General features: G+C 45.4%; 1 pseudogene across 1 annotated transcript in view; it reads right to left on the bottom strand.

The window, feature by feature from the left end:
• Nucleotides 1-14,513, bottom strand: part of LOC147437840 (low-temperature-induced cysteine proteinase-like) — a 124,405-nt pseudogene extending 109,892 nt beyond the window's left edge. The window contains exon 1 of the transcript XR_015184907.1: nt 13,980-14,513. The product of XR_015184907.1 is annotated as a low-temperature-induced cysteine proteinase-like (transcript). The remainder of the gene's footprint in view (nt 1-13,979) is intronic.
• Between the last annotated feature and the right edge of the window lie 259 nt (nt 14,514-14,772).

Raw genomic sequence — 14,772 nt, 5'->3', positions numbered from 1 at the left:
CCCCTTCCCCTCGCCGGAAACAGCTTGGATCTGACCTCGTCAGTTCTCACGTTGCGGTCTAGTACTTCGGCAACCCATTCAGCCTCTCCTCAGTCATTTCTTTGCCACATCGGGTGCTCCCATTGCTGTCCATCATCAACATCATTGAGATCTGCGTTTTCAGCCCTTCATTCCTCTTACATCAAGAGTGCAAATCAGCCCCAAATCTACCCCTTGGTGGCCATCTGCAATCCCGCATCGAGAACGATCCAAAGGTGCATCAAATCAGCCCCTGAGGTTGAAGAGTTAGGTGACATTCCCCATTCGAGTCAATAGAGCCTACACTTGAGGTATTGCATGTGTGTACATTCCATTGACGCAATCAAAAGCAAATGCCACATCGGCAACGGTGTGGGGGTCCGGGGACCCTTGAGAGAATTGGTTGAGACTCCATTGGGTGTCTGAAACCGGCCCGTGGGACGGTAGGCATTGGCTTTTACCCGAAATTCTTTACTTTAGACACACACAGAGAGAACGTGCAAAGGAAAACTGTGACGGGAATTAACACTTGAATACACACACGGCTCGGAAGCTAGAATGCCCCAAGCAGACGCCGACAACCTGTAGGCCCCAAAATTGGCGCCCCTTTCGGTATTTCTTTATTCTTTGAGAGGGTAAATTACAAAGTAGAGTCCTGGGAATCCTTTACCTGTATCCCTCTAGATACTACATGGTTTGGCCGAATTTCGGCAACATAACAACCCCAAAACTTGCGCGAAACCAATTCCTCTGCTAGAACTCACTTCTACTGGCGTATATATACCCTCTGATTCCAGCCCAAAAACAGTAAATTCAGCTTGCTGTATTTACTGGTTTTTGCCCTATTTTCAGTCCCGAACAGTCCCCTACCTATCCTCTGCCAGTGGGGCACGATTCCCAAGAGTTCTGGCGTCCGTATGGCTGAAAAACAGTCAATTTTCTACGCATACACAGCACTGAATTTGCACCTGTACGGTGAGGTTATCACCCTCACCGGTGCCTGCTTCGGAGTAGCAGCTAGCTACCCCTGTTCTTGCTCAAGGAGGCTCTTGCCTCAGCACAAAAGCATGAACCCACACAAGTGTACATCAATCTCTAACAAACTGCTGACGTGTCAAAGCCTAAAGAATGGAGCCAACTTACAGATGTGGCCCAAGGGCCTAAATTGTCACAAAGTGATGACGTGGTTGTTCGAGAGCAAAAACCCCAACCCTAATTTCTACCAGAAACCCTAATTCTGGAAACCCTAACCCTAAAACCTACAAACCCTAATTCTGAAAACCCTAACCCTAAAACCTGCAAACCCTAATTCTGGAAACCCTAACTCTAAAACCTGCAAACCCTAATTCTGTTGCCAAGAACCCTAACCCTAACCCTAAGGGCAACAGGGAGATTTTCGCGTTTTGCGCTGGCTGATGACGTGGCAGGTTGTACGGATTTCCATAATTTACACTGGCAGCTTTTTGGCTTTGCTTTTGGACCAAAAGCTTTTGAGTTTTAAAGGCTTTCTATTGTAACTGCTTTTCAGGCCAAGGGCCTTTAAATATGAGGCTAGGGCTCATTCTCCGGTATGCTTCCTTGAGAAGGTGCAGAGTGGAGAGTCTGGAGTACTGGCTTATACTATGTTGATGCAATATAAAGAAATACCGAATGGGGCGCCAAGGTTTGGGGCCAATACTCTCTGTGGTGGAATTCCGCCACTCCGAGTCGCGTGTTGTCTCTCTCTCTCTTTCAGTTCAGTTGTTATTTGAAGTGCTTAAAGTTGTTCAGTCTGTTCTTTTCTATTGGCACGTGGTGCCCGTCTTGTGACAGTGGTATCAGAGCATCAGGCGTGTGCTTTTCTAAAAGCATACCGGTCCTACGAAAGAGGAGACAGAGCAAACCGCTCATGTCTTACAGGGCATAAGCCATTAAGATCACTTGCAAAAGAAGGATCCAAGATTTGTTTCGAGTCACTGTTTTTCTCAGAGGCAGGGCCATGCAGATGTTGATAGCTACCAAACAGCATACTCCGAGTACTTGGCAAGCTTTCAAGAAAAAATTTGCCCGAAGTTATATGGTTTCTGACGTCTTCCTTTGGAGTGCGACTTCCGGCAGAGTGGGGTATCCTGAAATGCTTGCCACGGAAACCCTAGCAGATCATAACTTGAAATTTCTCGATGTCTCTCAGTAGATGTCTCTTCACAAGCAGATGACCTTGGAGATTCGGTGCGATTGCTATCTTGGGACTACCATCGCCGCCAAAGAAACACTCTGTCCGAGAGCTGATGGACCATGCTGTGCTCGACTACGGCCTTACGGAATGAACCTAACCCTAATTTTTGGTGCAAGTTCCAGGATGGAAAGTCGGTCGACTTTTCGAGCTCGACTGATGTTGAGATTGCTTTTTTAAGTTTGAAAACTTGTTTGGTGATCATGTTTGGAATTTGTTTGAAATGGATGGTATCTGTTTTGAACCTGTCTTGGTGCTGATTTGAATTGTTTCACTCTGGTTTTAATACTTGTTTCAATGATTGGTGATTTTACTCCCAGGTGGAGTAGTGAGAAATTATGTTTGAGAATGCTTGTTCATACTCATGGCCCGGACCCTTGTGGTTATTTGCGAGGGGAGTATTGAATGATTGAAAAGTGTTGTTTTTACTCATGGCCCAAACCCTTGTGGTTATTTACAGGGAGAGTATTGTTGTTGTTACTCATGGCCCGGACCTGGATGGTTATGCAGGAGGAGTATTAAGAAGTATGAGCAGTGGTTACTCTCAGCACCTCCAAACGACGCAGGCTGCGGTCTGGGGGGCGTTTGGTTGTAAAAGGCCTCTATATCTCATGGCCTGGACCTTTTTAGGTTATTTGCGGGAGGAGTGATGGGGGAGTCGTTGAACAGCTCATGGCCCGGACCTGGATGGTTATTTGCGGGGGGAGTGTTCATCGACGACTTTATGTTTCTATGTCTTGTAACATGCATATGTGAGCATTTGTGTTGCATTGTGATGTGCCAACCACTGAATATTCCTAATTGGATGAGATTGCCTGGGTATGTAATTTTTTAGTGCATAAGACACCCGTGGAAGATCAGTACGGTATGGGTGTGATGGCTAATTTTACTACGCTAGAATATCAAGAGTTCCGATATGGACGAAAGGAGAAGCTAACTCCTTGATCAAAAGAGCAGAAAGGAGCAGCTAACTCCTTGATCAAAACAGCCGAAAGGAGACGCTAACTCCTTGATCAAAAGAGAAGAAAGGAGAAGCTAACTCCTTAATAAAGAGCAAACTGATTGTCCCTCGGAATGTCCCTCGGAAATTTTTGAGCTAACTTGAGTTGTTTTGCAGATATGCTGTAATCGCGGACGATTACTCTCTTTCAAGAAGGGGAGATGTAACAAACTACTGACGTGTCAGCCTAAAGAATGGAGCCACCTTACAGATGTGGCCTAGGGGCATAAACTGTCACAAAGTGATGACGTAGTTGTCCGAGAGCAAAAACCCTAACCCTAATTTCTGACAAAAACCCTAACATTTGAAACCCTAATTCTGGAAACCCTAACCCTAAAACCTGCAAACCCTAATTCTGAAAACCCTAACTCTAAAACCTGCAAACCCTAATTTTGTTGCCAAAAACCCTAAAACTGCAGAAGCCCTAACCCTAACCCTAAGGGCAGCAAGGAGATTTCCGTGTTTTGCGTTGGCTGATGACGTGGCAGGTTGTACGGATTTCCATGATTTACGCTGGCAGCTTTTTGGCTTTGCTTTTGGACAGAAGCTTTTGAGTTTTTAAGGCTTTTTATTGTAACTGCTTTTCAAACCAAGGGCCTTTAAATGAGGCTAGGGCTCATTCTCTGACATGCTTCCTGGCGAAGGTGCAGAGTGCAGAGTATGGAGTACCGGCTTATACTATGTTGATGCAATATAAAGAAATACTGAAAGGGGCGCCAAGGTTTGGCGCCAACTCTCTGGGGTGGAATTCCGCCACTCCGTATCGCGTGTTGTCTCTCTCTTTCAGTTCAGTTGTTATTTGAAGTGCTTAAAGTTGTTCAGTCTGTTCTTTTCTATTGGCACGTGGTGCCCGTCTTGTGACACAGTCAAATGAAGAGCCCTCTTGTGGGGCATCACATAACTGCATGTAGGGGGGGGGAGAGAGAGAGCAATGTGTAGCGTGCAGGGCATCACTCCTAGCACCACACTTGTAAGGTGCAGCGGAATGAATGTTTGAACTTTGCTAAAGATGAGTGCTCCGAACTGTGCTCAAGGTTCCTTTTGTTCTTATGGAAGGGAGAGCCTTCCGTTCTTAATGAGAGAGTGCTATGATCACAAACAAGTGAATGGACATTGTGCGTGCAAATGTATGAGACTAAGAGATAGAGAGAGAAGAGAAATACGACACCAAGACGTTGTAAAACCCTCCTCCGAAGGCCCCACTCTTGTCGGCAAGAGTGGTCTACTATTGATTGCACAAACTGGTACAATGGGGATGCATGTGACTGATGCAAGTCTAGGCTATGTCGGTGTCGTCGACGGGGATGGCGACACCGACGCTATGGCTGAAATCTGCTACTCTTTATCTGCTGTCCAAAAACGCTGATGGGCTGAATTTTGTTGCGGCTGAATCGCAAGAGAAAACGCTGCCTTTGCTGGTCTTTATGGTTGAAAGTCTGCGGGTCTTTAAGGCTGAAAACTGATGGTCTTTAGGGCTGAAACTAATGGTCTTTAGGGCTGAAAACTGATGGTCTTTAGGGCTGAAAACTGCAGGTCTTCATTTGCTGAAAATCGCAATGGCTGAGGCTGCAAATATGGAAACGCTAGGTCTTGTGAAAAACGCCAGGGCTGCTGAGCATTCTTGGAGGAAAAACGCTAGAGGCTGGGACTGTATGGCGATGAGGCTAGGAGGAGAAACGCTAGGGCTGAGTTTACCTTGCGAGGATGCTTGATGATGAAAACGCTAGGGGTCTTTGCTTGGATTAGACAAAGCCACCAAGGTTCTTGCTGAAAAGTTGTCTGTTGAGCTTAGGCTCCTGCTGCCTCTTCTGCCAATTAGTGCTAGTCTAGGTTTGCTTATATACAAACTTACTCAATTTGCCCTACCTACTTTCCAACAAAAGTCAATTAAAAATAATAAGTAAAAAATGTCAAAAATAGGAAAAATAGGCTAAATGCACTAGAAAATTCCCCTGAAGGATTCTGATGGATTCTGATGGGAATGCTTATGATCATGCTGTGTGCAACCAGAGGATATGCATCTATAGTAAGTGACTGGGCATGCACGGTCTGCGAACAGACTCACAAAAGTGTCAGAACACTTCTAAATCTAGACTGATTGGACTGACTGAACCCTTGTCATGTTGTAGCTTGTCCACGGACACATAGGGTTGGATGTGTCACGTGACATCCCCTCCTTTTCAAAGTGAGGTACTGGTACTGTATGGCGTCGAGGGAGATCGCCAATAGCATCCAGAATCCTGGAAGGGACTCTTCGCCGACCCACTCTAATGTGTGGGTCATGCGGTACTTGAACTTCATAAAGGTCTGCAATGTCTGCTTCTTTGGGCCGCGCCGAGAGCGACACAAAGTCTTGTGTGGCTCCTTCAAAGCTTCAACTTCGTCGAGTGTCATGCTTCTTCCTTCTTCAAGAATCTCCATGGCTGAAAATTCCTAAAACCACTTCCAACACAAAACCATGAACATACCTATTCCATGTAAATTGAGTGGAAAAAATCATAATGTCCTAATAGATTGTGCATGTAATGTAGATGAACAAAGAGACGGAGTGCCAGACCGTTCACAATACACACACAAACAATGAGATCGAATCTTTCTCTTTTGATCTAAAGCAATCAACTGTGGCAATTCACTACGGAAATGCCCATGCTTGGTACTCATACTTTCATGTGCTCTTTCTACAAATGTGTCATGCCAAGGAAGAGACATGGAATGTGACGTTCTTGAATGCATACTTTTCAGCTTTTCATGGACAATCCGCATACGTTCGTGCTCATTCATGAGTGAAACGTGCTCAACGTACAATATGTCATGCCTAGGAAAAGGGATCACATAAAGATGCTGACTAAAATACAAGAAACGATCACGAATGAAACACTCGAACAATGCGTGCGTATCAATCATGCAAACACATAATACTTACTATGAGGGTTCTTTGGACCGTCCTGAGGGGGTTCTTTGGACCTAGGCCCGAGAGCCAAGATCGATCCTTTGTGATTGATCGAATCTACAACGAGGTTAGCTTCGCTAGAAAAAGCATCCACTAACACATCATCCTTGTGAACAATCACATCATCTTCATGAAAATCATCATGCTTGTGAGAAATCACATCTTGATCATCATGGAAATCATCATGCTTGTCATTGTCAACCAAATCCTCATGCAAATCATTGGTATTCAAATCATCATGCTCATCATTATCATTCAATTCATCATGCTTCTCATAATCATGCAAATCCTGTGTGTCATGCTTTGGAGAAGAAGAGACTGAGAGAGTCTCCTTCTCCTGAGTCCGTGCAATCTTCGCCTGCACATTAGCAATGAGAGAGGGAGAATGAACAACTTCCTCTCCACGAATGACAATGGGAGAGTCACTTTTTGCATTGAGAGTGAAAGTGTTAGCCTCCCAATCAATGAGAGGGTTAAGCTCACGAAACCATCGAATGCCCAAAATCATATCACATCTTGAGAGAGAGGAGACAAAAAATCTTCTACGGAAAGCAGTTTGCTGAATTGTAAACAACACACCAAGACACTCTTTCGTGATGAGAGAGTCCATACCGGGAGCAAAGCCAGAGACCTTGAGAGGAGATTTCTGACTAACCTCTAGGCGGGCTTTCTCAACAAGAGAGGAACTGATCACATCACGCATACTACCTGGGTCAAACAATATGACAAAACGCTGCCCCGTCATATGACCATAATATTTAATGAGACTCATCAATGGGAGGGTCAGGAGAAACTTGGGGCACACTCGTGTTATCATAATTGCATTGACAGAGGAAGTGGGTTCTGTGGATTCTTTAGATTCATTAGAGTCAAGCTTAGGACATGTTCTTTTTATATGACCCTTAACGTGACAATGAAAACAACGACCTTCCTTAGAATAAGAGCTTTGCTCTTCCGACGTGATGTATTTTCCTAAAATTCCTTGTGCTACCTTTTCATCTAGAGTGAGCTTATGTTTAGCAATTGTGCCTTACCCTTAGTTTCATTGGAAGAATTCTTTTCTGAGAGACTATTGGAAGATTGGTTAGAAGAGTTACCGTTATTACCATTCTTACCGTTCTTACCATTCTTAGGGTTCTGAGAAGTCTGCGAGGTACTTGTGGAAGTCTTGTTCTCCTTAGGCTTTCCCTTGTTGTGCTTCATCTCCTGTGCGAGAGCAATCGCTACCGTCTTGTTGAGATTAATCGGATCGAGCACCTCGACATCGTACTTGATATACTCGTCCAATCCATAAAGGAATGCCTCCTTGCGCTCATCATCCGACTTGCGTAATTGGGTACCTAGCTGCAAAACACGATTAGAAAAAGACATAACCGACATACCATTTTGCTTGAGAGCACGCCAATCGTCCTTCAATCGTGCGAGGTACTGAGGTGGCATAAACCGCACCTTGAGCTTGTCTTCGAAATCAGCCCAATTGAAGGAAAGGGACGTGAATTCGTCGGCTTCCTCTAGGTGCGCGGCTAGCTGTGCCTCTTGCCATACGTGGTACCAATTGATGGCATCACCGGCAAGATACATAGCTGTCGTCAAAACCTTGCTATTCCCTATCTTCTTAGTTGTCGCAAAATAAGCATTAAATTGATGCAACCAAGAATGAATAACCTTAGCATCCACCTTACCATCATACTTACTAAAAGTCAACTTTTCTGTGACTGGGTTGTTTGAATCCGCATCGTGGCTTGCGCCACTTGAGGAACTCCCACGATCTTTGATTGGTTCGGACTTCGAGGCAAGTACTTGTCGAACCAATTCTTGAGTGCGGAGTTCTCTTTGAGCCTCCCGATCGGCCTCCAAGGCCGCTCGTCTTGCTTCAGCTTCCTCTTTTCTTTGTGCTTTTCTTTCTTTTCGTTCGTCGCGCTCGTGTTCCAAGGCAATGCGAGTCGCTTCTTGTTTGGCCATCATGTCCATCATCAACTTGACCATCGCCTCCATAGAATTTGGTACAATTCGTGGCGTAGATGGCGAAGGGGGAGGGTCGGAAAAACCTCCTAGTGGGAAAAAAAAATTGTCGCCTTTCTCATGCTTATCACCTGTATGCGAAGTATTCATTCCGCTTCAGGTGATGACCATGCACTATGATCTTTGGTTCTTAGGTTCACGAGGAACTTGGGTTCTTGAGGGTCTTGGGTTCTTGGGTTCTTGAGGGTCTTGAGGTTCTTGAGGGTTTTCTTTCACTTGCGATCTGTGTTTGAGAAGGATCTTCTCTTCACCCGAGTTCTACTCTTTTCCGCAGGCGCACCCCTTGGCGGCCTTGCGCTCACACCAAGGTTGCTTTTTCCCACCTCACGTCAATTGGCCGGACGCTAAGTGCACGGTCCGCTCTCAATGACTGAAAAGAGACACAAGGGGAGACTGGACAAGCCATTCTTTCTTGGGATTCCAGTCACACTTCAAAAAACACGATTACGAATCAACACACCCAAGCGAACTTGGTTTTGTGCGACCGTAACAAGCACAAAAAAATTCTTGTGATTCTTGTGGTTCTTTCCTTGAGTGATACAGAACACTACCAAAGCTCTAATACCAATGTAAGGTGCAGTAGAATGAATGTTTGAGCTTTGCTCAAGATGAGTGCTCCGAACTGTGCTCAAGGTTCCTTTTGTTCTTATGGAAGGGAGAGCCTCCCATTCTTAATGAGAGAGTGCTATGATCACAAACAAGTGAATGGACATTGTGCATGCAAATGTATGAGACTGAGAGATAGAGAGAGAAGAGAAATATGACACCAAGACGTTGTAAAACCCTCCTCCGAAGGCCCCACTCTCGTCGGCGAGAGTGGTCTACTATTGATTGCACAAACTGGTACAATGGGGATGCATGTGACTGATGCAAGTCTAGGCTATGTCGGTGTCGTCGACGGGGATGGCGAGACCGATGCTATGGTTGAAATCTGCTACTCTTTATCTGCTATCCAAAAACGCTGATAGGCTGAATTCTGTTGCGGCTGAATCGCAAGAGAAAACGCTGCCTTTGTTGGTCTTTATGGCTGAAAGTCTGCGGGTCTTTAGGGCTGAAACAGATGGTCTTCAGGGCTGAAACTGATGGTCTTTAGGGCTAAAAACTGCAGGTCTTCATTTGCTGAAAATCGCAATGGCTGAGGCTGCAAATCTGGAAACGCTAGGTCTTGTGAAAAACGCAAGGGCTGCTGAGCATTCTTGGAGGAAAACGCTAGAAGCTGGGACTGTATGGCGATGAGGCCAGGAGAAGAAACGCTAGGGCTGAGTTTACCTTGCGAGGATGCTTGATGATGAAAACGCTAGGGGTCTTTGCTTGGAGGAGACAATGCCACCAAGGTTCTTGCTGAGAAGTTGCATGTTGAGCTTGGGCTCCTGCTGCCTCTTCTGCCAATTAGTGCTAGTCTAGGTTTGCTTAAATACAAACTTACTCAATTTGCCCTACCTACTTTCCAACAAAAGTCACTTAAAAATAATAAGTGAAAAATGTCAAAAATAGGAAAAATAGGCTAAATGCACTGGAAAATTCCCCTGAAGGATTCTGATGGATTCTGATGGGAATGCTTATGATCATGTTGTGTGCAACCAGAGGATATGCATCTACACTAAGTGGCTGGGCATGCACGGTCTGCAAACAAACTCACAAAAGTGCCAGAACACTTCTAAATCTAGACTGACTAGACTGACTGGACCCTTGTCGTGCTGTAGCTTTGTCCACGGACACATAGGGTTGGATGTGTCACGTGACAACACTGTACATGGGAGGGAAACAAAGGCTAAAGCACTCCATAGCTCTTAACCTGTGAGAGGAAACTCAAAAATGAGCCTCCCAGCTATAAATTCAGCACCACTTCTTGATGCATGAGGCAAGTGCACAGAAATGTGCCACTTTGCGCATTTACAAGCATTTCCCGTTGCTGGTTTGCCGCCTAAAAATCTCCCGATTGGTTGCTCAGTTGACTTCGCGGCAGAGTTGTAAAATGTTCCCCTACTCATACCAGAGGTAATGACGCGAACACATTTCACGGCCCAAAATAGCAGTTTCCTAAATTTTAGGAAATGATTCCGTTGGGCTCCCAGTGGTCATCTGACCATCTATCCTCATTGGGACCGCATCCAAAAGTGCAATGTGGCCCAACTGTCGGATACTTTCTGTTGGTAGTCCCACCTTGACTTTATGCCTTTATTGAGTTCACTTCCTACTATCCACCAACTTGCTAAGTGCGACGGGGGGACCTACATGATTTTGCTCTGAGCCTAGACATCCTCTTACTATACGAATTCCAGTGCCGACCACTTCCCATCTGCGGATGAAACTACCGTTCACATTGGCCATACAATGTCCGACCGTTTGCTACTTCAAAAAGAGGGTCTCAAAAATAAAACAAAACCCATTGGAAAGAAACCAACAACTAAAGTTAGCAGTTGCCACGTCCACGTGACATAGTTAACAGTTGCCACGTCCTCGTGAAAAAATGATTGATATCCCGGCAATGAAACCATGAAACCGGCCCGTGGGGCGGTAGGCGTTGGCTTTCACCCGAAATTCTTTACTTTAGACACACACAGAGAGAACGTGCAAGGGAAACTTGCGACGGGAATTAACACTTGAATACACACACAGCTCGGAAGCTAGAATGCCCTGAGCAGACGCCGACAACCTGTAGGCCCTAAAATTGGTGCCCCTTTCGGTATTTCTTTATTCTTTGAGAGGGTAAATTACAAAGTAGAGTCTTGGGAATCCTCTACCTGTATCCCTCTAGATACTACATGGTTTGGCCAAATTTCGGCAACATAACAACCCCAAACCTTGCGCGAAACCAATTCCCCTATTAGAACCCTCTGATTCCAGCCCAAAAACAGTAAATTCAGCTCGCTGTATTTACTGGTTTTTGCCCTGTTTTCAGCCCCAAACAATCCCCTACCTGTCCTCTGCAAGTGGGGCACGATTCCCAAGAGTTCTGGTGTCCGTATGGCTGAAAAACAGTCAATCTTCTGCGCATACACAACGCTGAATTTGCACCTGTACGGTGAGGTTATGACCCTCACCGGTGCCTGCTTTGGAGTAGCAGCTAGCTACCCCTGTTCCTGCTCAAGGAGGCTCTTGCCTCAGCATAAAAGCATGAACCCACACAGGTGTACATTAGTCAAATGAAGAGCCCTCTTGTGGAGCATCACATAACCGCACGTAGGGGACAGAGAGAGCAGTGTGTAGCATGCAGAGCATCACTCCTAGCACCACACTGTACATGGAAGGGAAAGAAAGCCATAGTTACCAGGAATGGAAACCGGAACGGGGAACGCGGAATGGCAACTACCACAAAATGCCATTCATTGTTACGGATACTCACGTTTGAAACAGGGACAGGGATTCGGAACAGGAACTTAATATGGGAACGGGGAACAGAGACCTGAAAACGGCCATTCCCTGTTACTATCAAGAAAGCACTCAATAGCTCTTACCTGTGTGACAGGAAACTCAAAAATGAGCCTCCTAGCTATAAACTCAGCGCCACTTCTTGATGCATGAGGCAAGTGCACAGAAATGTGCCACTTGGCGCATTTACAAGTATTTTCCCGTTTCGGGTTTGCCGCCTAAAAATCTCACGACTGGTCGCTCAGTTGACTTTACGGCAGAGTTGTAAAATGTTCCCAACTCATATCGGAGGTATGACGCGAACACATTTCACGGCCCAAAATAGCAATTCCCTAAATTTTAGGAAATGATTCCGTTGGGCTCCCAGTGGTCATCTAACCATCTATCCTCATTGGGACCGCATCCAAAAGTGCAATGTGGCCCAACTGTCGGATACTTTCTGTTGGTAGTCCCACCTTGACTTTATGCCTTTATTGAGTTCACTTCCTAGTATCCACCAACTTACTAAGTGCGATGGGGGGACCTACATGATCTTGCTCTGAGCCTAGACATCCTCTTACTATACGAATTCCAGTGCCGACCACTTCCCATCCGCGGATGAAACTATCGTTCACATTGGCCATACAATGTCCGACCGTTTGCCACTTCAAAAAGAGTGTCTCAAAAATAAAACAAAACCCATTGGAAAGAAACCAACAACTAAAGTTAGCAGTTGCCACGTCCTCGTGACATAGTTAACAGCTGCCACGTCCTCATGACAGTGTCATTCTCCTCTTTTTGCCCTCTCTCTCTCCGTCTATACATTTCTACCTCTTTCTCATTCCCTCTCTTCAGGGAAACAAAAGGAACCATCATTCATGCTAAGAAGCAATCATTAACGCAAGGAAAAAAGTAAAGATTTGTGGAAGTGTAAAACCTAGATCTTCACCATTTCAATTCCATTGCACCAAACACAAAAAGTGCTATTCTATAGAATTTTTACAACGCTGCAGTGCTGCACCTGACACAAAAAGTACTTTTCTTTAAAAATTTTACAAAATTCGTTTTTTGTAAACACGGCCCACAAGGGACAAGGAAAACAACGTTTTAAACATGTTTTGTGTCTCACACACATAGACCCATTCCGCACCGGTTGAGAGATTCAGGTTTTCATGCTCTGCTCTTTTCAGGAGGGCTTCAAGAAGAAATAGGAGAAGGGGAAGAGGAGAAGAAGAGGGAAGGATTTCTCGGGGGTGGATTCTCGCTCTCTCAACTAAGGAGAAGAGGGAAAAAAAGGAGAAGGCTTTTCACACAGGTTCACTCTTTCAACGAAGGGGAAGAGGGAAAGAAGAAGATTCTTCGAGGTTTTTGTTTTTGGGTTATTCAATCAAGGCCTACCACCAGCATGTACAATCAAATTATATACTTTGTATCGGAATCATTAATCAGAAGCGCTTATGGATTGCAAACTCATACTCTTCCGTGTTTCTCAGTTTATCTACTATAATTATCATTAACGTGTAGATCAATCCTTTTTTATTTCTCTGAAATCGGTTTAAAGTTCTTATTATCTACAAAAAATCGCACTGGATTATATAAATCCACGCTCTTTCCTCTCTCTTTCTGCTCCTCTCAACTCTCCCACAGCCAAGCGCCCGGTGCTTTCCCGATCAACCCTGGAGAACTACGCACTCTAACAACGTCCTCAGACACTAACCAACAAGGGAGTGCTGTCGGATGGTGGCTGTGGTCGGCTGGTTAGTCAGATGCGTGTCCACAAGCAGTCCAGGTAGCTGAGAGATCCTCTTTGTGTGTTCATTTCACATTACAACACATGCATTGCTTCAATAAAAAAAGCTTGTTCTTCTGCGAGAAAAGATACCATACACACCCATACATGCTTGAGCCTATTCCCTTATCTGCAATTTGCACCATGGCCTTCGATGCAAGACAGGACATTGGGGCACTAGGAAAGAGTCCCTTTGTGCATGCACACTATGCTCCTTGCAAGTTCGAGAGTTTGAGCATCATATCCTCCTTGAATGCTAAGCTTTTGATCACTTCAAGCTTCCTTCCCTCACATTTCCAGCCCTAATCGCTCCCTACATACCTTTCTCTCCCTACCATTGCATGGACTCTCAATTGCCACCCTCATATCCACAATCCCGAAACATCAGGAGTCATTGATCAACTCAACATAGAGCGTGAGATATGTTTCATTTAGTCCCCTAGGCCTAATTTGACCAATCTCTCTCTCTCTCTCTCTCTCTCTCTCTCTCTCTCTCTCTCTCTCTCTCTCTCTCAGCATCCACTCGTACAAGCACATGCAAAATAAGCTGAGATGTACAATTGCCTTACCACAAGCACCCTGATCATCCACCGGTACAAGCACATGCAAAATAAGCTAAGATGTACAATTGCCTTACCACAAGCACCCTGATCTTTCACCTTTGTGACAGACCCTGCAGATCGCCAATCAATAGAGCTTGGAGTATTGCCACCCAAAGCGTGCTTAACATCTGAGATGGGTGTGGCTTGGAGCAGACCATGTTGCAAAGGCAAGAAACTTGGAGTTTCTCCCAAATAGAGGGCTCTAAACTCTTGGTTGCTGAGGTCTGCAAACTTGTTGAGGCCAAGTTTATAAGAAGAATTCCGGAGGTTGTGCAGATACACATAGTGCAGATTATCAGAGAAGATCCGCAGGCGATGTTCCCGCTCCCGCCTTTCCGACACATAAGCTCTTGGGAAGCGCTTGAGCCAGGCGTCGAAGATGCTTTCCGGTGAGCACACAGAGAAAGAGAAGGCAGAACCCAACTCTGCGGAACCTCTCCTTGTCGCAAGCGAGTAAGGAAGAAGAGCCAGAATCAGGGTTAGATGTTTGACGAGCACTCTCGTGGAGATGATCTCCACAGTCTGTGGCATATTGCGTAGAAGCGGCAAATGTCCGGAGCAGCACGCGATTTCCTATTTACTTGGTGAGTTTGCAGTAAGCCACCACGTGTCACTAATATTATTTTTTTTTTAAAACAACTCCGACCCTCTGCGTTGCTCAGGCCCCTGTCACACTGGGACGAATGCCCATGGGAATTTTGCAGGGACGGGCAGCTTGTTTATGTCACATTGGGTTATAAACCAAATGTTGGCCATTTGAAGCAGCAAACAGGAGCGGGCCAAGTGGTGGTGCATGCGCATTTCATGCTGACGGACAATGCTCAAGCC

Source organism: Adiantum capillus-veneris, chromosome 17 (assembly GCF_014529385.1).
Source record: "Adiantum capillus-veneris isolate H3 chromosome 17, ASM1452938v2, whole genome shotgun sequence".
In the NCBI taxonomy this organism is placed as follows: Eukaryota; Viridiplantae; Streptophyta; class Polypodiopsida; order Polypodiales; family Pteridaceae; genus Adiantum; species Adiantum capillus-veneris.
The sequence above is the reverse complement of the archived record's forward strand: the minus strand, read 5'-3'. Positions and strand labels throughout refer to the sequence as shown.